The following is a 22,473-nucleotide window of genomic DNA, read 5'->3' on the forward strand; positions in this document are numbered from 1 at the left end:
ATGAAGCTCGATCTCTAAACTTCTCAACTGAACACCATCACAAAGTATATTTACATCAGACTGCACATAACCCACCAACATAGTCACACCCATCTACTTAAAAAGTCCATCCCTCTAATCCTTTTAATTATTGACTGGGCATCTTAGAACGAGGTGTCAAACACAAGGACTGTGGACCAGATTTGGCCCACGATGTGGTCAGATCTGGCCCCTGGGGCCATCCTGGAAAATATAAGGGGCCGGCTCATGTCACTTTGGCCTGGTCTATCCAATGCAAAGAGGAAACATGCCAGCAGTTTAGGGAGTGGTGTCAGGTTGGCCATGCCCACCCAGTTGGTCACACCCACCCAGTCAATCACACTAAGTGAGTGGCATCAAGTTGACCATGCCCAGCCAGTTGGCCATGCCCACCCAGTCGGTCATACCCATCCAATCAGTCACACTCAGTGAGTGGCATCAAGCTGACCACATCCACCCAGTTGCCCTGCCCACCCAGTTGTCCACGCCCACCCAGTTGGTCACACCCATTCGGTCACACTCAGTGAGTGGCATTAAGCTGGCCATGCCCAGCCAGTTGGCCATGCCCAGCAGGTAGGCCATGCCCAGCCAGTTGGCCACACCCACCCAGTCGGTCATACCCATCCAGTCGGTCACACTCAGTGAGTGGCATCAAGCTGGCCATGCCCAGCCAGTTGGCCACACTCACCCAGTTGGCCACTTCCACCCAGTTGGTCATACCCATCCAGTCAGTCGCACTCAGTGAGTGGCATCAAGCTGGCCATGCCCACCCAGTTGGCCACACCCACCCAGCCCCTCAAGGTCAACCACAGTCCTGATGCATCCCTCAATGAAATTGAGTTTGATCCCCCTGTCTTAGAACAATCATCAAAACCAGGACAAAGATAAGTAACACAAGGGTGAAAGATGCATATACTCCGAAGCAGCATTTCTCAAACTTGGGTAGTTGTAGATGTGTGCACTTCAATGCCCAGAATACAACAGCTAGCATGTGCTGGCGGGGGGATTCTGGGAGTTGAAGTCCACACATCTTGTCGGAGCTTCATCACTGGAGGCTTTCAAGAAAAGATTGGACTGCCATTTGTCAGAAATGGTGTAGCATCTCCTGCTTGGGTAGGGGTTGGACTAGATGACCTACAAGTTTCCTTCCAACTCTGTTAATCTAATCAATCTAAACCAGTGTTTCTCAACCTTGGCAAGTTGAAGATGTCTGGACTTCAAGTCCCAGAATTCCCCAGCCAGCGAATGCTGGCTGGGGAATTCTGGGAGTTGAAGTCCGGACATCTTCAACTTGCCAAGGTTGAGAAACACTGATCTAAACACTCTCTAAAGAGAAACCAGGAGAAGGGAGCAGAGTGATCATGTCCATTATCCTGTAGTTGACAGAGAACTATGGTGTCTTGATCTAGCCATCAGTAAGTAGAACCTCCACCTTCCAATCATCCTCGGTGCAACAAAGCCATTGGCAGTAGATATTCTCCCTACTTCTGGGTTAAGCTGAAGCTGTTCAACACCGTCGGAAGGAGACGGAAAAAGAGATGTAATTACAGCTATAAATGGTGCTCGGGAGCAATTACTTCCCAAGCGCTGCCTTATCTGGAAACGGCCGTTGCTTCTTATAACCGTTTCAAATTTGTTATCTGCCTATTTTACCTCTTTTCGAGCAGGGTAGGTAGACAGGGCAGACATGACACCTGAGTGACAGATTAACCAGCTTCTGGTGATGGACTTTTGCAGCTTTTAAACGCTTTGAAAGGGCAGCTTTTATATATATCTATAACGGGGGAGGGGACGGTATTACTGGAAGCTCAACTGGTCATTAACTGGATAAGGATCCAAAGGAGGGGGGAAAAAATTCCTTTGGCATTTTCAAAGACGAGAAGGTTAAAAATTGCAAAGGGGTGCTTTATTTTATTATACAGTTATTCTGTTTTTCCTTCCTTTCCTTCAGGAAGTTCAGCATAACTTCGACAGGATTTTGGAGCGGTCCCCACCCTGATTAACAGCCACAATGTTTTGCTTGAATGCAGAGGGCATTAGCCCAACGTCTGGCTGTGACCAGGGGGGGCCTTTGCCCAGGTTCGTCTGGTGCACCAATTGCGGCCCTATTTGGATCGGGAGGCACTTCAAACGGTTACTCACGCCCTTGTCACCTCAAGGCTGGATTATTGCAACGCGCTCTACATGGGGCTACCCTTGAAAAGCGTTCGGAGACTGCAGCTAGTCCAGAATGCGGCCGCGCGAGCGATATTGGGTGCACCGAGGTACACTCGGTGCACTAGGGCTTTTATTAGACTGAGCTGAGGATTAGCAGAGAGTGAATTCCTTTTCTTCCCAGTTGTTCTCTGCCTCCAATTACTCTTCCCACCTTGGGCATAAGCCTGTGATGGCGAACCTATGGTACGTGTGCCAGAAGTGGCATGCAGAGCCCTCTCAGTGGGCACAGCGCTGTCACCAGCTGCTCTTCTGGTTTCCCAAAATCCAAAGACCAGCTGGCCTTTGCGCATGAGTGTGCGGGAAACCCAAAGACCAGCTGACTGGCACGAGACACAGCCAGTTGGTCTTCAGGTTTCCAGTGCTTTGGTGCGCACATTCTGGTTTTGGCACTCGGTGCCGAAAAAGTTCACCATCAGTGGCACATGCTGTGTGACAGTGTGGTCTTGGATGATTGACAGCTGACAACACCACCAGTAGCTTTACTATCATTAGTAGCAGCAGGTAAGGACATACAATAAAGTGTAAGCAGAATGCACGTCAGCTGATGTGCTGTTATTGTCAGAGGACACAACTGGAGAAGAGAAGAAACCTTGGTTCTGATCCAGAATGATGTGCGGTGCTTCAGCATAGAATAAGAGGACTTCTAACAGGGAAGGAAAACAGGCCGTCAGAATCCGTTGCACTGGGAATTCCACTGCATCAGTGATGAATTCGAATGGGATGGCTCAGACCCAAGTCTATTATTAATTGCAATGTTAATAATTCAGAAGCTCTTGGCGCCCCCCCCCCCCACAGCAGACTGCAATGCCCAGAGAGAAATAGTAAAGCGGAGAGGTGGACTGCATTTGCACAATCGCTCAATATATTTTTTAACATCTCCTAGGTTTAATCTCCCCTCAACTCCTACCGTTCTTTCCCTTGTCAGCCCCACCAGGTAGATCAAAACAAGAATAGCAATAGAACATAGACTTATGCATTGCTTCCCAGACTGCTTTACAGCCTCTCTAAGCGGTTTACAGAGTCAGCCTCTTGTGCCCCCAACAATTTGGGTCCTCATTTTACCCACCTCGGAAGGATGGAAGGCTGAGTCAACTTTGAGTCGGTCAGGATTGAACTGCTGGCAGTCGACAGAGTTGGCTTGCAATACTGCATTCTAACCACTATGCCACCATAGTCCGTCCTTCCTTCCTTCCTTCCTTCCTTCCTTCCTTCCTTCCTTCCTTCCTTCCTTCCTTCCTTCCTTCCTTCCTTCCTTCCTTCCTACCTACCTACCTACCTACCTACCTACCTACCTACCTACCTACCTATCTTCCCTCCCATTTAGCAATAGGACGTACACTTATATATTGCTTCACACTCCAGTTGCTTCTTGAAAAAAAGGACCTTTTGGACATGGGCCAGAGCAGTGGCTTATGGGAGATGGTTTTTTTTAAAAAAAAAGTCTGCATGCCACAGGAGCTTTTACATATTGTGGGTGTCATAACTACAAGAAGTGGTTCAAGGAAGTCAAGGTGATGGCTCCAAGTTTGTGACTGACACCTCGCCCTTTTCACACAAATCACATTGTCAACAAATGTTAAAAAAAGGAGGAATATTTTATTGCATGGCTATGGCCACCATCCTGAGTTTTTTGCTCCCTCCCTGGGGGTGGGGGTGGACATCCATCTATTGGATTATATGACTGCAGGATGTGATGGTTGCTGATGGTTTATTGCCTTTGCTGTGTTATAATCACAGGATTTCAATACAATCTTTTAAATACTCTTATTATCAGTTGGCTGTATGTATGTAAGTAGGGCTATGAAAGCTGGACCATAAGGAATGCTGAGCACCAAAGAATGGAGGCCTTTGAACTCTGGTGCTGGAGAAAACTCCTGCAAGTCCCTTGGACTGCAAGGCCATCCAGAGGAGATCAATCTTGACTGCTCTTTAGAAGGCCTGAAGAGGAAACCCAAAGACTTTGGCCACCTAATGAGAAGGAAGAAGGACTCCCTGGAGAAGAGCCTCATGCTGGGAACGATGGAGGGCAAAAGAAGAAGAAGGGGACGGCAGAGAAGGAGGTGGCTGGATGGAGTCACCGAAGCAGCCGGCGTGAGCTTCAATGGACTCCAGAGGATGGTAGAGGACAGGAAGGCCTGGAGGAACGTGGTCCATGGGGGTCACAGTGTGTTGGACATAACTTCACAACTAAGAACAACAAATTATCAGTTGAATTATTATTGGGTTTTAAAAGGTAGGTAAACTGCCAAAGGGTTACAGCTCATAAGGAACTTTAAAATGTGATATATAAATAAGCAAAAAAAAAAAGGGGGGGGAGCGAAAAAATGAAGAAGATTAAATTAGGAACATTCTGGATACCAACATATGCTCTGCCGCTGAGCTCTAGCTATAGTTTAGCTCATAAATTATAAACCACCTTCCACAGGTCAAAGGGAGCGATTTTATATCAAATTAGGCTATTGATATTCTGATCTCTACGGAGAACCGCTTTTTAGCAAGTCAAGCTGTCTCTCCAGCTGTTCCAATTATAAAACAACATTCATATATCGCACCAAGCTGTGATGTGCTTAACCATGGTTTATTGAATAAACGCCTATATTCAGACATGCCGAGCCACACGTCACGTTCTGCAAAAACCCCAAAATGCAAGGCAAACATCAGAGAAACAATCAAGAAAGGTCTGGTAGAGACAATGGAGGGAAAGGAGAAACAGTGGAATTCGGGCAAATCCAGGAAATGTTCTGGCATTGTGTTGTGGCCCACCAGTGGCCAGCAGAGACAGCTGACAGCAGAGTCAGACAGTGAGGAGGTTGGGGAGGAACATGGGACAGTCCTGGGGGCTGAGGAAAGCTCAGATGAGGGCTCTGCATCAGAGGCAGAGAAGGAGACAGCAGTGAGGCAGAAGAACAGCTGGAGCCTGTTCTCAGTGTGCGCATGCGCAGAGCTGCCAGAAGACAATAGCAATAGCAGTTCGACTTATATACCGCTTCATAGGGCTTTCAGCCCTCTCTAAGCGGTTTACAGAGTCAGCATATCGCCCCCACAGTCTGGGTCCTCATTTCACCCACCTCGGAAGGATGGAAGGCTGAGTCAACCTTGAGCCGGTGAGATTTGAACCGCTGAACTGCAGCTAACAGTCAGCTGAAGTGGCTGCAGTACTGCACTCTAACCACTGCGCCACCTCAGCTCCTAGACAACTAAGAAAGCAGGGCTGACTTAGGGGTAAAGCCACACTTTGGAGGTGATTGTCCCCTCCCATAGGAAACCAAAGAGGAGCAAATGGGGAAGGGGCTTTTGCAGGAAACAATTTGTTCCTTCGGTTGTTTCAAGAGTGGAAAGTTCTGTTTGTGACTTTCTGTGCCCGGCTCTGCATTTGGAAACTAGTTATCTGGCAGCTCTCCAAATGAGATAAGGTTCGTGTTGATAAACATTCCTCTGAAAGACTGTTTACTAAGCCTTGCTGACTGTGAATGAATGAATTCACAGTCGTGTAAATAAAAGGGGTTTTGCTGGGACCAAGACTTTGCTTCTTGCTTTCTAAGGAAGCCTGGCTCAGAACAGATGTGTGTGATTGTGAGTGTGTGACACATTGTAGAAGAGCAGAATGAGTGACTGCAGGACTTCAGCTCACGTTAGACTTTGCATTTCCCTTGCAGACTCAAGTTTGAATCGCCTGAGCCAGATCCTCAGCTTTGGGGGGCGGGCGATGACCAAGAGCACATTTCCAAAAAATGGCTAGTGTGTCAAACTGTGCATATCTCAAGTCTGGCCAAGGAGATGGATGGTTTTATTGCATTCTACGAGGCTGCCTTGATTTGACAGCCAACTATTTCAGCCACTTCAACCTCCTGCAATCAGCAGGACTGACCTGACCTGCTTTGGGAAGCCTTGGATCACTTTGTTAGCACTGCTTCATGAGCTAAGGGTCTGTTCCCAGATATAATGATCACCGTTGGCTAAGAATTCTAATAAAAACTCCAACAATGTTCTTCAATTGCGCCCCCCCCCCCTGAAAAAAAGCCAACACAGTCCTAGGCTACATTAACAGAGGGATAAAATCAAGATCTTGTGAAGTCTTAGTAACACTTTATAATGCCTTGGAATACTGCATCCAGTTTTGGTCATTACAATATAAAAAGTTGTTGTGACTCTAGAAAAGAGTGCAGAGAAGAGCAACAAAGATTATTAGAGGGCTAAAACATATAAAGAACGGTTGCTGGAATTGGGTATGACTGGTTTAACGAAAAGAAGGACTAGGGATGACATGATAGCAATGTTCCAATATCTAAGAGTGGGTTCAAGCTATTCTCCAAAGGCAGGGCAAGAAGCAATGGTTGGAATGAAGGACAGAACCAGCCTAGAACTAAGGAGAAATTTCTTGACAGTGAGGAGAATCAATCGGTGGAAGGACTTGCCTCCAAAACCTTCCTCACTGCTTTTAAATTGAATCCCCTTAAATTGAAGGGGAGCTGACTGTCAACCCTGAAGTTGGCGGAACTGTGGCCATTTCCCCCCCTGTAGTTTTCTCTAAGGGGGCTTTTAAGAAGAGATTGGACAACCATTTGTCTGAAGCGGTATAGGGTTTATAGGGGGTTGGACTAGAACATCTCCAAGGTCCCTTCCAACTGTGTTATTTTGTTATTCTGTTAATTCTGAACTTGTGGTCTGAACACATCTGTGGCAGGGACCTGATTGGGGAAAACTCTTCAGCTATATCAATTTCTGTGGGCTTCTGTGGCTATCTTTTATTTAGAATGACTTTCAGCCAAAAGGCTCTCTGCGCATAGCACCGAAAACCCCAATGTAAAAATCAATATGAGATGTTGCAAAGCCGAAAAGAAAGACAAACGCAACAGTACTAAGAAATAAACAGTCCATCAATCCTAGGTCTTTTTAAGAGGAGCATCTTATTTCTCACCAAGACTATTCAGGAACTTTTGTTCCCATCAGAATCTCTTCGCTAAATCCACCTCCTGGAGTTGTCAGCATAAAAAGAATGGGGAGAACTCTTTATGGCATCTTTTCCTTCTTTGGGAAAAAGAAAATTGGGACAGAAATAATCAAAGTGATCTATCTACCTTTGTGGTCTGGTGGAAACATTTTGGCTTCCTTTTTGGCTTTCCTATTGTCTCTTTCGAAGGGTGTGTAGAGGTTGCTTATCTCTATGAGCCTGTTGATGGCTGAATGTCAGGTTTCCACAGATTTCCTAGTGTTTTTGAACTTGGTCTAGGATGCTTGGTCTAGAATGCTACGATATATCCATATATTTTGGTTGTCTCCTTTTTCTGTCACTCAACGGGTTAGGGTTAGAGTTATTGATCAATGGTAGACAGTTAACTCTGGAAATGTATGTTCCCTCCCCAGTGGTGGGTTTCAAAAATTGTTCGAACCTACTCTGTGGGTGTGGCCTCCTTTGTGGGAGTGGCTTGCCGCCCATGTGACCGGATATGAAGATGCCGACGACACTTGTCAGAACCACCTTAAATTACCTCCCACACAGCACTGGCATGCATAAGAATATGATGTAAACTTGTTTTTTAAAAGGCATCTTTGGTTTGCGTTAAAACAACTTCAACACACGCAATGTTCTGATTGCACCACAAATGCAGTAGTCATCCTTACCTTTCACAGAGGCACTGAGTTTTATAAATATGAGCATGACAGTGTAGAATAATCATATCCAAGGACCAGTGGTGGGTTTCAAAAAAATTTGGAACCTCTTCTGTAGGTGTGGCCTGCTTTCCGGGTCCACTGGTGGAACCTCTTCTAACCGGTTCGGTAGATTTGACGAACCGGTTCTACCAAATAGGTGCGAACTGGTAGGAACCCACCTCTGTCCCTCCCCCTACTGAAATCAGAACAAGGATAATGCACCAATTGATTACCTCCACAGCAGGCTAAAACTTCTCAGATCAGATTTTAACACGGCAGCAGTCAACACAGGAAGGACACTTATAGCTTTTCTGCATGAGGGAACACCCATCCAAGCGAGGAACAAGACTGGAACAGCACAGAAGGTTTATGCATCCTAACTTTTGTCCACGCTGTTGTAACTTTGCACCGTCTCTAAACAAATGGTTGTAAATTCAGGGCTATCTATTACCTGTTATTGTTTCAATGTTGACTTTTTACATTTGTTTAGAATTCCTGTTTTCACCTAATGCATTATTTCTTATCTCATTATTTTATGCCGTAAAGGCTCCCTTCTCCTGAGATGGGCAGTTAGATCAATTTGATAAATGAAATAGAAGAGGGGATCAACCTCCAAAGCATCTGAAGGCAGGACAAGAAGCAACGGATGGAAACTAATCAAGGGGAGAAGCAACTTAGAACTAAGGAGAAGCTTCCTGACAGGGAGAACGATTAATCCGTGGAACTGCTTGCCTCCAGAAGTCGTGAGTGCTCCATCACAGGAGGTTTTCAAAAGAAGACTGGACAACCCTTTGTCGGAAGTGGTATTGGGTCTCCTGCCTGAGCAGGGGGTTGGACTAGAAGACCTCCAAGGTCCCTTCCAACTCCGTTATTCTGTTAATAAAATAAATATAAGGAAGTGGGGACAGACTGACTATTTGCCCTGGCCATATTGCCTTCCAGACCATGCAGTGAATATTTATGCTTCCGTCTCTTGCTCTCCCCATTATCAATTTTAAAGGAGATAATCAGAAAGAATTACGACTGGCTGTTGGTCATAAAATTACCCAAAGGTGGATTCAGCCCTCCGGAGAGGACTCTTTTTTTCCAGATTCTGATGCCGTGCCAAGACGCAAGCAGGCATCCAAACCCCTCCAGGGTGCCGTTTTGCTTCCGCAAAAGATTAAGAAATTAGCTCCCTTTGCAGTATTAAGCCTTACCTTCCTTTGACAAGGTAAGAGACTTCCCAGCAAACAAAGACAACACAACAGAACCTTTTCCCTCCTTGCAAACAAGCCAAAGATAGCGCAGCCGTTTTTCAAATCTTCACCACACTGGAGACTTGAACGGTTTAATCTCACACGCTTGAAAAGATTCCGCCACGGAGGTACGGCAAATGGACATGTTGTGTCTCAGGCCGGGGCCTAAAACAACATCAATCTTTCCCAGTTGTGTTGTCACTATTGCTAGCCAAATCTGGCCCTAGGTTTTCCCTTCCCAAATAAACAACCGAGTCAAGGGATCGTTGAAAAGCAGTTTATTAAGGCACCCTGAGAAAGTGGGGTCTCTCTACGAACAAGGAGAAAGCCCCCAGCCCCATCTTACGTTCCTTCCTCACTCATGCCCTAGTCACCTCAAGGCTGGATTACTGCAACGCGCTCTACATGGGGCTACCCTTGAAAAGCGTTCGGAGACTACAACTAGTCCAGAATGCAGCCGCGCGAGCGATATTGGGTGTACCTAGATACACCCATGTTACACCTGTCCTCCGCAAGCTGCACTGGGTACCTATTGGTCTCCAGACACAATTCAAGGTGTTGGGACTCAGGAGGCAGAGAATAGATGGGGCGGGGCCAGCCAGAAGTGGTATTTGCCGGTTCTCCGAACTACTCAAAATTTCCACTACCGGTTCTCCAGAACTGGTCAGAACCTGCTGAATACCACCTCTGATCCTCGCTGGTAAACATGTTTACGGATTTGAAGCAGGCCATCAAATTTGGCCTTTTCTCAAGAAATCTACCAGAGAAGAAATGACTACGATATAGATTGGGAGTATGAAATCTCTATATCCCAGAATGCAACCTGTTTAAAACTTGAGCCCTGCTGGCATTTAATCATTATCCTAGTAGGTGTAAATATATATATAAAAATCTCATAAGCGGTCAACATTAAATACTATTAATATATAAGCGATCTCATTTCCCGCAGTGCTGTCTGCCGGAATCAAACAGCGAAGCGGAATATCAAATATTGACATTGAATATCGCCTGGTCCCTGACATTACATATCATACAATATGCAGAGACAGTATATCAGGGAAGGATTTGCAGAGATAGAGCATAATAGATGGATGATATTCGGAACAAAAGCTGCATGGGAAGAGGGCCAGAAAGCAAACACACCACTTCTTGTCAAGTTAATGGGAGAATGGGGAAACTATTTTGTTTTATTTATTTACTTGGGGACACACACAGAGGAAGAATTAAATCATTTGAAGCCATTACTTATTTTCAAAAGAATTAGGCAACATATTTAAGAGTTTTACGGCAGGGGTGCATCGCCTGAGGCTCAGGAGTTAAATCGGCCTCAAAGGTCTTTTGTTCAATTCTAGAAGATCTTTTAAAAATTGCAACCGAGTTACAGTGTTTAATGTGACAAGGGAAGAGATATAAAGTATAAAACCATTTTAATTGTTTCCAGTTACATGGCAATGGCAGTTATATTAAATTATATCCATTGTATTTTATTATTATTTTTTGCTCTGGCCCAACCCAATTTTTTCTTGGATTATCTACTCATCAATGTAGACCTGATGTCCCCCCAAAGATGACATGGAAGTGTGTCCCCAGTCTTGAAAAAAGGTATACCCTTGTTTTAAATCCTTTGATATCCAGGACAGGGTAAGAGGAAATCAACTCGATGTTCTCCAGATGTTTCAAACCCAACACAATCAATGTCAAAGGAACTGAAGTGTTGGCCAAATGATCAAAGCCATCTCAATCGAGGGACTGAGAGCTACACCAGTGCTAGAAAGATTACTAAGTTTCATCCCAGCAAAATGTGTGTACCCCTTCTGGTGTACAAAACAGAGAGGGACAAAACTGTGGTTTCCACACATTTGTTTTTCCCTTCCCTCCACTCATTTGAGCAAGAGGAGGCACTGAACTAGCTTCCCAACATTTTCACTGTGACCTCAAGATGCTGGTGGATGACCTTCAGGTTGAAGATATCAACAGACTTGGTAAACTAGATCTGCCAGTATCTTACTTAGGAGGTGATGAGTAACGGAACAACAGAGTTGGAAGGGACCTTGGAAGTCTTAGAGCCGAGGTGGCGCAGGGGTTAAATGCAGCACTGCAGGCTACTTCAGCTGACTGCAGTTCTGCAGTTTGGCGGTTCAAATCTCACCGGCTCAGGGTTGACTCAGCCTTCCATCCTTCCGAGGTGGGTAAAATGAGGACCCGGATTGTTGTTGGGGGCAATATGCTGACTCTGTAAACCGCTTAGAGAGGGCTGAAAGCCCTATGAAGCGGTATATAAGTCTAACTGCTATTGCTATTGCTATCTTCTACTCCAATCTCCTGCTTAGTCAGGAAACCCTACGCCACTTCTGTTATATTAAATTACATCCATTGCTTAATTCCTGTCATCGTCCTAATGTAGAGGGGAAAAATGAGAAATGAACCCCAAATTGCTTAGCTGATGTTGCTATTCAGAACTCTTCTATATCTTGCTAGAACTTTGGCTATTCCTTTCAATTTTAACATGCGAAAGTCCTTACTCCACTGCACCTCACTACAAAGGGAGAGTTTAGACCTGCTGTTGAGGTTAATTGGACCTAGGCATCTCCCAGAGACTCCACCTTTGCTTAATAGCCAATTTGATTGTGTTAGTAGCATTGTTATTTGCAAGCAAAGTCTCCACAGGCAACTTAAGTGGGGGAGGGGGTGGAAGAAGAAAGAAGCCATAAAAAGCACCACCTTGGAAAGCCTCTCATTTTGTAGACAAATAGGGAAGTAAATCCTCTCGCATAAGACAGGGAGGAGGTAGAAATCCAGTGAGGTTCTGTTGATATGTTTTCAAAAGCAATTGGAGTACTTGAGACATTAGAGCAGTGTTTCTCAACCTTGGCAACTTGAAGATGTCCGGACTTCAACTCCCAGAATTCCCCAGCCAGCGAATGCTGGCTGGGGAATTCTGGGAGTTGAAGTCCGGACATCTTCAAGTTGCTAAGGTTGAGAAACACTGCATTAGAGAGAGTTGAGTTGAGTTGAGTTGAGTTGAGTTGAGTAGAGTAGAGTAGAGTAGAGTAGAGAAGAGAAATAGGTTAGAATAGGAATAGGTAGTGTAGTGTAGTGTAGTGTAGTGTAGTGGAGTGGAGTGGAGTGGAGTGGAGTGGAGTAAAATAGAATAGAATAGAAACTGGAAGGGACCTTGGAGGTCTTCTAGCTCAGCCCCCTTCTCAAGCAGGAGAACCTATACTATTTCAAATAAGTGACTGTCTAGTCTCTTCTTTAAAAACCTCCAGTAATGGAGCACCCACAACTTCCGAAGGCAACTTCTGTTCCATTGGTTAATTGTCCTCACTGTTAGGAAGTTTCTCCCTAATTCCATTTGCTTCTCTCCTTGATCAGTTTCCATTCATTGCTTCTTGTCCTGCCCTCTGGTGCTTTGGAGAATAATTTGACCCCCTCTTCTTTGTGGCAGCCCCTCAAATACTGGAACTGTTGTAAATCAAGAACTACCTATACTGTAGCAATAGCAATAGCAGTTAGACTTATATACCGCGTTATAGGGCTTTCAGCCCTATAAAAGCGGTTTACAGAGTCAGCATATCGCCCCCAACAACAATCCGGGTCCTCATTTTACCCACCTCGGAAGGATGGAAGGCTGAGTCAACCTTGAGCCGGTGAGATTTGAACACCTGAACTGCTGATCTGCAGTCAGCTGAAGTAGCCTGCAGTGCTGCATTTAACCACTGCGCCACCTCGGCTCTATAATTCTGTAATGCCATGCACTATCATCTTAACAGATATATGTGGAAACAGATTCCCCTCTTTTGCTCTAATGTTAGAAGTTACTTTGATATTATAAAACATACGAAGACCAGAATTATATTTCATTAGCTCCATAGAATTTAGAAATGGGGGGAAATTCCTTTGGCAGGAAAAAGTGACACCACAAGGAGCTTTTACAACGTCGACCAAAAGGATGAATTTAATCAAAACTGAGCATCCTGTTTGTCTGTCTCAATGTTTTCCCTAACCAGACACAGATATTAAACACCATTTCACAGGTTTGTAGTGCTGCTCAAGATTTCACACTCATTCCTGAATACTAATTAGGAGGCTGTGTGCATACATGGGCTAGTCATTTTTTTTTAACAAAACAAAAAAAAACCCATCGCAGCTGGTTTGGTGATCTTTTTGAAGAGATCTGCCTTTTATTTTTATAAAACCACCAGCAAAGCAAAAAAAAAAAAAATGAAATAGAGGACATTTTATACATTGCTTAGGGAAATATGATCTGTGTCTAATAAAACTGAAGCCCTGCTAAGTAGAGATATCTTTTTGATTCAAAGGATGCCACCGCTGTCCTTTGAATCAAAAAGGAATCTCAGCCAGGCCAAAAATAGACTGTCCCAGCACCCTCCCATTTTATTTATTTGTGTACTTGTGTACCTATTTATTTACTATATCTTTTACATTTGCTCCCTGCTTCCTGAAATTGTTTACATCCATTTGTTTGAAATGCTAGAGGGTCCCCTGCCTGAGCAAGGGGTTGGACTAGAAGACCTCCAAGGTCCCTTCCAACCCTGTTATTCCTTTCCACACCAGTCTTACCTGCTGTGTGTGCTCCAGATATTATGGACATGTTGTTCCACTGATTAATTGTTCTAACTGTCAGGAAATTTCTAATTAGCTCTAGGCTGCTTCCCTCCTTGATTAGTTTCCATAGATAGATGATAGATAGATAGATAGATAGATAGATAGATAGATAGATAGATAGATAGATAGATAGATAGATAGATAGATAGATAGATAGATAATGTTGGATGGATGGATGGATGGATGGATGGATGGATGGATAGATATGTTAGATGGATGGATGGATGGATGGATGGATGGATGGATAGATAGATAGATAGATAGATAGATAGATAGATAGATAGATAGATAGATAGATAGATAGATAGATAGATAGATAGATAGATAGATAGATATGTTGGATGGATGGATGGATAGATAGATATGTTGGTTGGATGGATGGATGGATAGATAGATAGATAGATAATGTTGGATGGATGGATGGATGGATGGATGAATGGATAGATAGATATAGATATATATATAGATAGATAGATAGATAGATAGATAGATAGATAGATAGATAGATAGATAGATAGATAGATAGATAGATAGATATGTTGGATGGATGGATGGATGGATGGATAGATATGTTAGATGGATGGATGGATGGATGGATGGATGGATGGATAGATAGATGGATAGATGTTAAATGGATAGATGGATAGATAGATGACAGATGATAATGGATAGAAGATAGATGGATGGATGGATGGATGGATGGATGGATGGATGGATGGATGAAACAGGGAGAGGGGAGAGGGACAGAGGGAGAGAGAGAGAGAGAAAAAAAACACACTAGGTTTCCTAGCAGTCAACTTTTAATTAATGCCACCTTTTTCTGCAGGCTGTTTCAACCTCTTAGATCAACAGTTGAGAGAAAAAATTGGGTGCAAAGCAACTGTTCAAAACTGAGCCAAGAAACCTTTTAAAGTAGCAGGCGCCGTGGCTTCACATTCCCCATTCCAAAGACACTGAATGATGCATCTGGGTGGGAGAAGCAGGATGCTCTCATTCCGATGTGATGGCTGCCCCAACCACAAACTCCCAACGATCTTCTTAGCCTTTCACTCAACTGTTTCACTTCCGTACATATTTCTTTTCAGTAACATTTATGCGATACGATTAAAAATTATGGACACTCTATTATTTAGAGAGCTTAAAGGACTGCAGATAAAGAGAGCAAAGTGAAAAAGTCAATCCATGTTAACTGAAATTGGGGATATCCATATTACAAGCATAAGATTTGACTTTTCATCTAAAGTTAAGGGTAACATCAAAGCAGAACATCTGCAATTAGTGGCATGGTTTGGAAAATCCAGGGATATTGCAGCGAAACCAGCAATCAATATCTCTCTCTCTCTCTCTCTCTCTCTCTCTCTCTCTCTCTCTCTCTCTCTCTCTCTCTCTCTCTCTCTCTCTCTCTCTCTCCACACACACACACACACACAGCTGTATGTCTATGTCTATGTCTATGTCTATGTCTATGTATGCATGTATGTATGTATGTATGTATGTATGTATATATGTCTTTGGTTATTCGGGCTTTCTCCCGTGTAAAATTGGAGGTGTCTTGGCGACGTTTCGATGAAGTCTCATTCGTCATCTTCAGGCTTCGTGCTTCCATACACACACACACACACACACACACACACACACACAGTATATATAAAAACAGCTCTGTGTGTGTATGTTTCAGCATAACTCTGGAACGCCTCCAGCAATTTCAACCAAACTTGGTACACAGATGACTCACTCTCTGGAAACAAATAATGTGGGGGTAAGACACCCCTAACACCCCTCGGTGTGTGTGTTCTGTTAAGATACAGCCTGTTGTGGTTTAAAATGGCTTCTACTGTGCAGCGCAGTGGAGTTGCCATGGTAAAGGCTTCGCAATACTCCACAAGGGGGCTCCCTCTGGTAAGAGGAAAAATCCAACATTAGTCACGATACTTTCCCCCTATAAATAAATAACCCCTACCTGGGTTATTACCTAGTATAGGAATAAACACCCAGGTCACCATGTATAAAGGATTGTTAAACAGATAAAGTACTAATATTCCCAATGCTGTAGGCTACATAATGTTGGAAGAAGCTAGCTATTAGCAGATCAGTGTTCAAAATTGAGGAAATTTGTTCGCATTTTCAGCATCCAGATGACCTCCAATTATTCCAGCTGATGATTAGCTCAACTGGTAAGGAAGGAATAAAACTTCATGCTCTGAGCACCAAAATCTCCCATTCTTCATTCACTTTGGTTCTGATTTATTGCCTTCACCCATGGAGTTCGAATTCATTGAATGGGCTCAACTGCAGAATGCAGCCCCTGCTTTCCCACCAGCTGTCTTTCAGCTCCCTTCTTCCCCGTTATTAATTTTCCTATTAAATAACCTCAGATAAAAAATTTTCCCAGGGGAGATCCGCGGATGTCTGCATTTGGTTAACTACCTCCGTGCAATTTTTACAAAGGCAGGCTCCTTTCTTTCCACGTAGTAGAAAGCCGCTCGGCGTAAAATTGCGACTTCATCATCGAGCGGTGTTGTCGTTACAATGAAGGAAATTGCTGCTAATTTTTATAAATTATCTCATCAGCTGCGATTAATTAGCAGTTGCCAAATGATGGCAAATTATACTTATCGCTCAGGGTTTTTTTTGGCACCAGGCAAAGAAACGTTTTCAGGCAGATCCAGTGGGTCAAGAATGTGGACACAGGTGTCCTGGATGGGTTTGTGAAGCAACTGGTCAGGCTTCTGGTTGCTCATTATGAGAGTTGTCAAATGCAACTGAAAGGACACAGCCACACATTGGCCAATCAGGTGGAATGCAATATGAGAACAGAAGCCTGCTTTGGTATGGGGCCTTCCTACAATCCCCTCAATACAACATTGATCTTGACAAACCTGAACATTGGGCGCTATCTAACAAAATGAAATTCTAGGGTGAAAAAAGTCAGGTTCTACATTTAGGCAAGGAAAACCAAATGCACAGGTACAGTATAGGTGGTACCTGGCTCAACAGTAGTAACTGTGAGAGGGATCTTGGAGGCCTAGTGGACAACCATTTAAATAGGAGCCAGCCGTGTGCAGCAGCTGCCAAAAAAGCCAACACAATTCTAGGCTACATAAACAGAGGGATAGAATCAAGATCACGTGAAGTGTTAATACCACTTTATAATGCTTTAGTAAGGCCACACTTGGAGTACTTGCATCCAGTTTTGGTCACCACGATGTAGAAAAGATGTGGAGACTCTAGAAAGAGTGCAGAGAAGAGCGACAAAGATGATTAGGGGACTGGAGACTAAAATATATGAAGAACAGTTGCAGGAACTGGGCATGTCTAGTTTAATGGAAAGAAGGACTAGGGGAGACATGATAGCAGTGTTCTGATATCTCAGGGGCTGCCACAAAGAAGAGAGAGTCAAGCTATTCTCCAAGGCACCTGAGAGTAGAACAAGAAGCAATGGGTGGAAACTAATCAAGGAGAGAAGCAACTTAGAACTAAGGAGAAATTTCCTGACAGGTAGAACAATTAATCAATGGAACAACTTGCCTCCAGAAGTTGTGAATGCTCCAACACTGGAAGTCTTTAAGAAGATGTTGGACAACCATTTGTCTGAAGTGGTGTAGGGTTTCCTGCCTAAGCAGGGGGTTGGACTAGAAGATCTCCAAGGTCCCTTCCAATTCTGTTATTCTATTCTATTGAATTTTCTTCCATTCATGCATAGGGAAGAAGCCTAAAAGAAATCATCAGTCCAGATGTATGAAAAAATATATCAATGCTTTGAAAGTACTTGGCATAGTCAGCCTGTTTCCCTTTTAGTGTTTTTTTAAAGTGTCTCTTGGAATGGTGTGTAAAACCTATTTATCTCTATGTGCCTGTTGATGGTTGGCTCATCTAAATACCAAGCTTCCAGCATTCTCTTTGTTTTTGGATTTAGCTTGATCTAGCATGATGACTGGTTTCCCAGATGAAATTATGATTGAGCCTGTCCATGTGTTGGCAAAATAAAAAAGGAAACAAAACGATCGGAAAACCTCCTCCCCAGCAATCAGCACCCAGATAAGCTGAGACTAACACCAGACAATGAAACAATTAACAATATCCTAATCAAGGAACCACCAACTCAGGCAATCAAGCAGTAAACAACAACCCAATTAAGGAACTACCTGAGAGAAAACAAAGCTCTAATCAAAACTGGCATGAAAAAGCTACTGTGAATAAACAGAGTAAAATCCCGCACCCTTCTAAAACTGATGGTGTTACCTAGTCGGGTAACAAAACAAGCAAGATCAGAAAGCACCAAGGAATCCACAAGCAACAATGTCATCAGATCCTCCTCCAGTTCTAATTCTGGTTAGCCAGATGCTTCTGCTAGCAGGCAATAATAGCAATAGCAGTAGACTTATATACCGCTTCATAGGCCTTTCAGGCCTCTCTAAGCGGTTTACAGAGAGTCAGCATATTGCCCCCAACAATCTGGGTCCTCATTTTACCCACCTCGGAAAGATGGAAGGCTGAGTCAACCCTGAGCTGGTGAGATTTGAACCGCTGACCTGCTGATCTAGCAGTAGCCTGCAGTGCTGCATTTAACCACTGCGCCACCTTGGCTCTTAGGCAGACAGAAATGCAACACCCCTTTCTCACTTGGCATCCCCTATAACCCAACGGAGAGCATCTTGCCTTCCGAGCTTGGAACATTATTGATAGCTTTATTTATCATAAATTCATCCTCTCCCCTTGTAATGCTAGACAGGTTTGGCAGTTATTCCAACCAAGTGTGAGAAGCTAGGCAGGAATAATCAAAGGCAGATGGGCAAATAATCAAAAGCAGATGGAGTGATGATCCTCAAAGAACCTGAGCAGCATTTATTGCGTAGTTCAACATTCTGGACCCCAGGTCCTTGATCAAGGACACTGAAGAAAAGCAGAGCATGCAATCCTCCCGGTGAAAGAACAGGGCTCCAAACATATTGAGATGCAAATAAACATTTCTTAGGCATTGGGGAATCACCTCTCCATCTGTCAGAATCATCCCATCTCATATTAGGGCATCTCATAGACTGAAACATGAGTTTCCCGAATCTCCTACCATCGGGTGATCCTTGGTTTGGGGGGCTAGGGGAGGAAGGACAGTAGGAGAGGAAGCTGACCACCAGTTAGCAAAAACGTAAGCAAGAAATCAGACAAGGCGACTCAAACTCATTGGTAGCCTCAGATTGCAATGAACAAGGACATACATTCAATTTCGCAGCTACTGAGATTGTTGGCTGAGCAGGGACAAAATTAGCCAGGCCAATGATTGAATCTGGGGACACTGGGAAGACTCTCCCAGAAGGTAATAAAGAAAACTAGTCATGGAGAGGTAGTGTTGTGGCCCACTGGCGGCCAGCGGAGCTGGCAGCAGAGACAGAGAGTGAGGAAGTTGGGGAGAATATGGGCCGGTCCTGGGGGCTGAGGAAAGTTCAAGCGAGGGCTCTGTGTCGGAGGCAGAGAGGGAGCTAGACAGCAGTGAGGCAGAGGAACAGCTGGAGCCTGTTCCCAGTGTGCGCATGCACAGAGCTGCCAGAAGACAAGAACAACTAAAGAAAACAGGGTTGACTTGGGAGTAAGGCCACTCCTTGGAGGTGATTGGCCCCTCCCATGGGAAACAAAAGAGGAGCAAATGGGGAGGGGGCTTTTGCAGGAAACAATTCATTCATTTAGTTGTTTCAAGAGTGGAAAGTTCTGTTTGTGACTATAAGAGATTTTGTGCCAAGTTTGGCCCTGCCCTGCATTTGGAAACTAGTTATCTGGCAGCTCTCCAAGTGAGATAAGGTTCATGTTGATAAATATTCCTCTCAAAGACTGTTTGTCAAGCCTTGCTGACTGTGAATGCAAGGAATTCACAGTCATGTAAATAAAAGACTTTTTGCCGGGGCCAAGACTCTGCTTCATGCTTTTTTAAAGGAAACCTGGGTCAGAACAGGTAGCAGCTCAACTAACTGAATGTTTAAATGTTTATATACCCCCCCTCCTGCACATGCACTTCAGATTAAGGCAGTGGTTCCCAAACTTGGCAACTTTAAGACTTGTGGACTTCAACTCCCAGAATTCTCTAGCCAGCTCTATTCTATTCTATTCCACAGTTCAGTATCTATTCTATGCTATTCTATTCTCCAATATCTATTCTATTCTCCAATATCTATTTATTTTCCAATATCTATTCTATTCTCCAATATCTATTCTATTCTCCAATATCTATTTATTTTCCAATATCTATTCTATTCTCCAATATCTATTCTATTCCATTCTCTATGCTTCATTCCAATATCAATTCTATTCTATTCTATTCTATTCCACATTTCAATATCTATTCTATTCTCCAATTTCTATTCTATTCTATACTCTATTCTTCATTCCAATATCTATTCTATTCTCTATTCTATTCTATGTCACTTATTCAGAAGATGATGTAAGCCTGCTGGGACGAAAGCAGCCACGGAGGGGAGGGCAGCCCACCCCCCCCCCCGAAAAAAAGGCAGGAGGGAGGCAAATCAGGAGCTCTTCATAGACAGCTAAATTGACTTATGGTCCCACCCCCCTCGAGCCAAGCACAGCTGCTGAGGTGCCACTTCCTTTGAGTTGTGAGCCAAAGAGTTCCTTGTTGTTGCTGCTGGCAAGGAAAGGGGAAGGTAAGGGAGCACCTGTGCGTGTTTTGGGGAACAAAAGCCCCCCCCCCAGATGATTAAAGATAGGCTGAAGGCAGAGAGGCTGGTTCCCCCTTCCTCTCCCCACTGCTTTTTCCATCTTCCCTCCCCAGGGAGGATATCGAAAGGTGAGAATGTGGCCTTTCCCGATGTAACAAAACCCAGGCTGAAATGTTCTGACCTTTTTGAAGGCTGGATATTTTTTTTCCTCTTGACTTTCCTTCCCAGCGTTGCATAATTGAACGGTGCGAAAGGAATTCTGATCACACAGACACACACCCCTCCTTCTTAACACCGCCAGTCACCTCACTGAGAAAAAGTACCTGGGAACTGGAAGGGGCCTGATGTGTCTTTGCAGAGAACAGCTGGATCGTTGTGACAGCTACTGCTGTGCTTGCACTGTCCACTGCTAGCGATGAGAACACCCTGGAAAACTGTGACCGACTGTGGCTGTTCAGAAGTTCTCCACCCTGATCTGTAAAAACCTTTCTTAAACCTGTGTCAGAGTGTGCACAGTGGGACTACTATTTTTGAGACAACCCAGGAGCAAAAAAAAAAGTGTGTGTGTGTGTGTGTGTGTAGACAGAAACCCAATATTTTTGCTAGCTGATGAGAGCTAAATAGCTTGAAATAGATCTATACTAGTCTCCCTTTATTTATTTATCAGCACAAATAAAAAAAACACAAATATAACAAAGGCAACAGTAAAAATATTGGGTTTCTGTCGTGATGGACTCTTGTGACGAGCCGATTGACAGATGATGGAAGCAGTTAACTTCCTCCCATAATTGGGGCTTACCAGGGGTTGTAAAAATCTAATAGATACCTTTCACCCTGGCTTCGCTGATAACGGATAAGAGCCTGTGGCCTAATGGCTAAGAAGTCTGCCTAGTATGTAATATAGCCCAGGTTCAAAGCCCAGGAAGGGTATGGCTAGCTGATGAGAGCTAAATAGCTTGAAATAGATCTATACTAGTCTCCCCTTTATTTATTTATCAGCAAAAATATGTATGTATGTATGTATGTATGTATGTATGTATGTATGTATACATACATACATACATACATACATACATACATACATACATACATACATATATATATATATATATATATATATATATATATATATGTTATACTTATGCTGATAAACAAACAAAGGGAGACCAGTATAGATCCACTCCAAGCCACTTAGCTCTCACCAGCTAGCCACACCCCCGCCAGGAACCGAACCCACGCTCCACTGCTTCCCAGGCAGATGTGTCAACCATTGAGCTACAGAGCTCGACTCCTTATCAGCCAGCCAGGGTGAGAGGTATATATTTAAAGTCATGTTTGGGCATACCAGGGGTTGTGACTTTAAATATATACCTTCGCCTTTCGCGAAGCCATTAAAATCTGGGTGGGGAAGGGAGAGGTGAGCCCATACCTACAGAAGCCCTTGCCTTCAAGCCATTCCCCCCCTTCCAACGAGGGGGAAGCCCACCTCGCAGTGGACTTGGCAAGCTGGATCCGTGCAAAAACCCCTTCCTGGCTTGGAGCTGCCTGTGCCACTGTCTCTGATAGTCCCTGCCTTTATTCCTGTCTGCCTTGATAAATTGGGCTATACGGCTTCCTTGGTGTCAGGGGCTCGAGACTCCTCCGACTATAATTTAGCTCGCTTCCTGTAAACATGTCATCCAGAAGTTAGATCAACAATAGAAGCGTTTATTGCTAAAATGTGTTCGTTCTTCGGCTGGGCATCTCACCACATTTCAAGCCCGACTACAGGTAATCTGTTCAGGCCTGGAAGCCATCTTTTGCGTTGCGCCTTCAGGCCTGGCACAATTATTGCTGTGGGAAACTGGGAGTGGAGTAGATATAGTCAAAGTAAAATTCCTTTCTCAGAGAGTCAAGGTCATCGTGCCCTGCAGCTGTGACTGGGAGCAGTGGTGGGTTCCAGCCGGTACGGCGCAGTACAGCTGTACCGGTAGTAGCCGGGAGCAGCAGCCACCGTACCGGTATGGTGGCTCATTTGGCCCGCCCGCCCGCATTCCATACCTTTTTATAATGCG

The 22,473-nt window shown here is 44.2% G+C and overlaps 1 protein-coding gene across 1 annotated transcript in view; it reads right to left on the reverse strand.

Annotated features, from left to right (window-relative positions):
* GRIK4 (glutamate ionotropic receptor kainate type subunit 4) overlaps nucleotides 1-22,473 on the reverse strand; it is a 378,863-nt gene that overhangs the window by 211,767 nt on the left and 144,623 nt on the right. The window lies entirely within an intron of this gene.

This window comes from Thamnophis sirtalis, unplaced genomic scaffold (genome assembly GCF_051295495.1).
Source record: "Thamnophis sirtalis isolate CommonGarterSnake01/CBP01778 unplaced genomic scaffold, rThaSir2_p1.2 scaffold_2, whole genome shotgun sequence".
Classification (NCBI taxonomy): domain Eukaryota; kingdom Metazoa; phylum Chordata; class Lepidosauria; order Squamata; family Natricidae; genus Thamnophis; species Thamnophis sirtalis.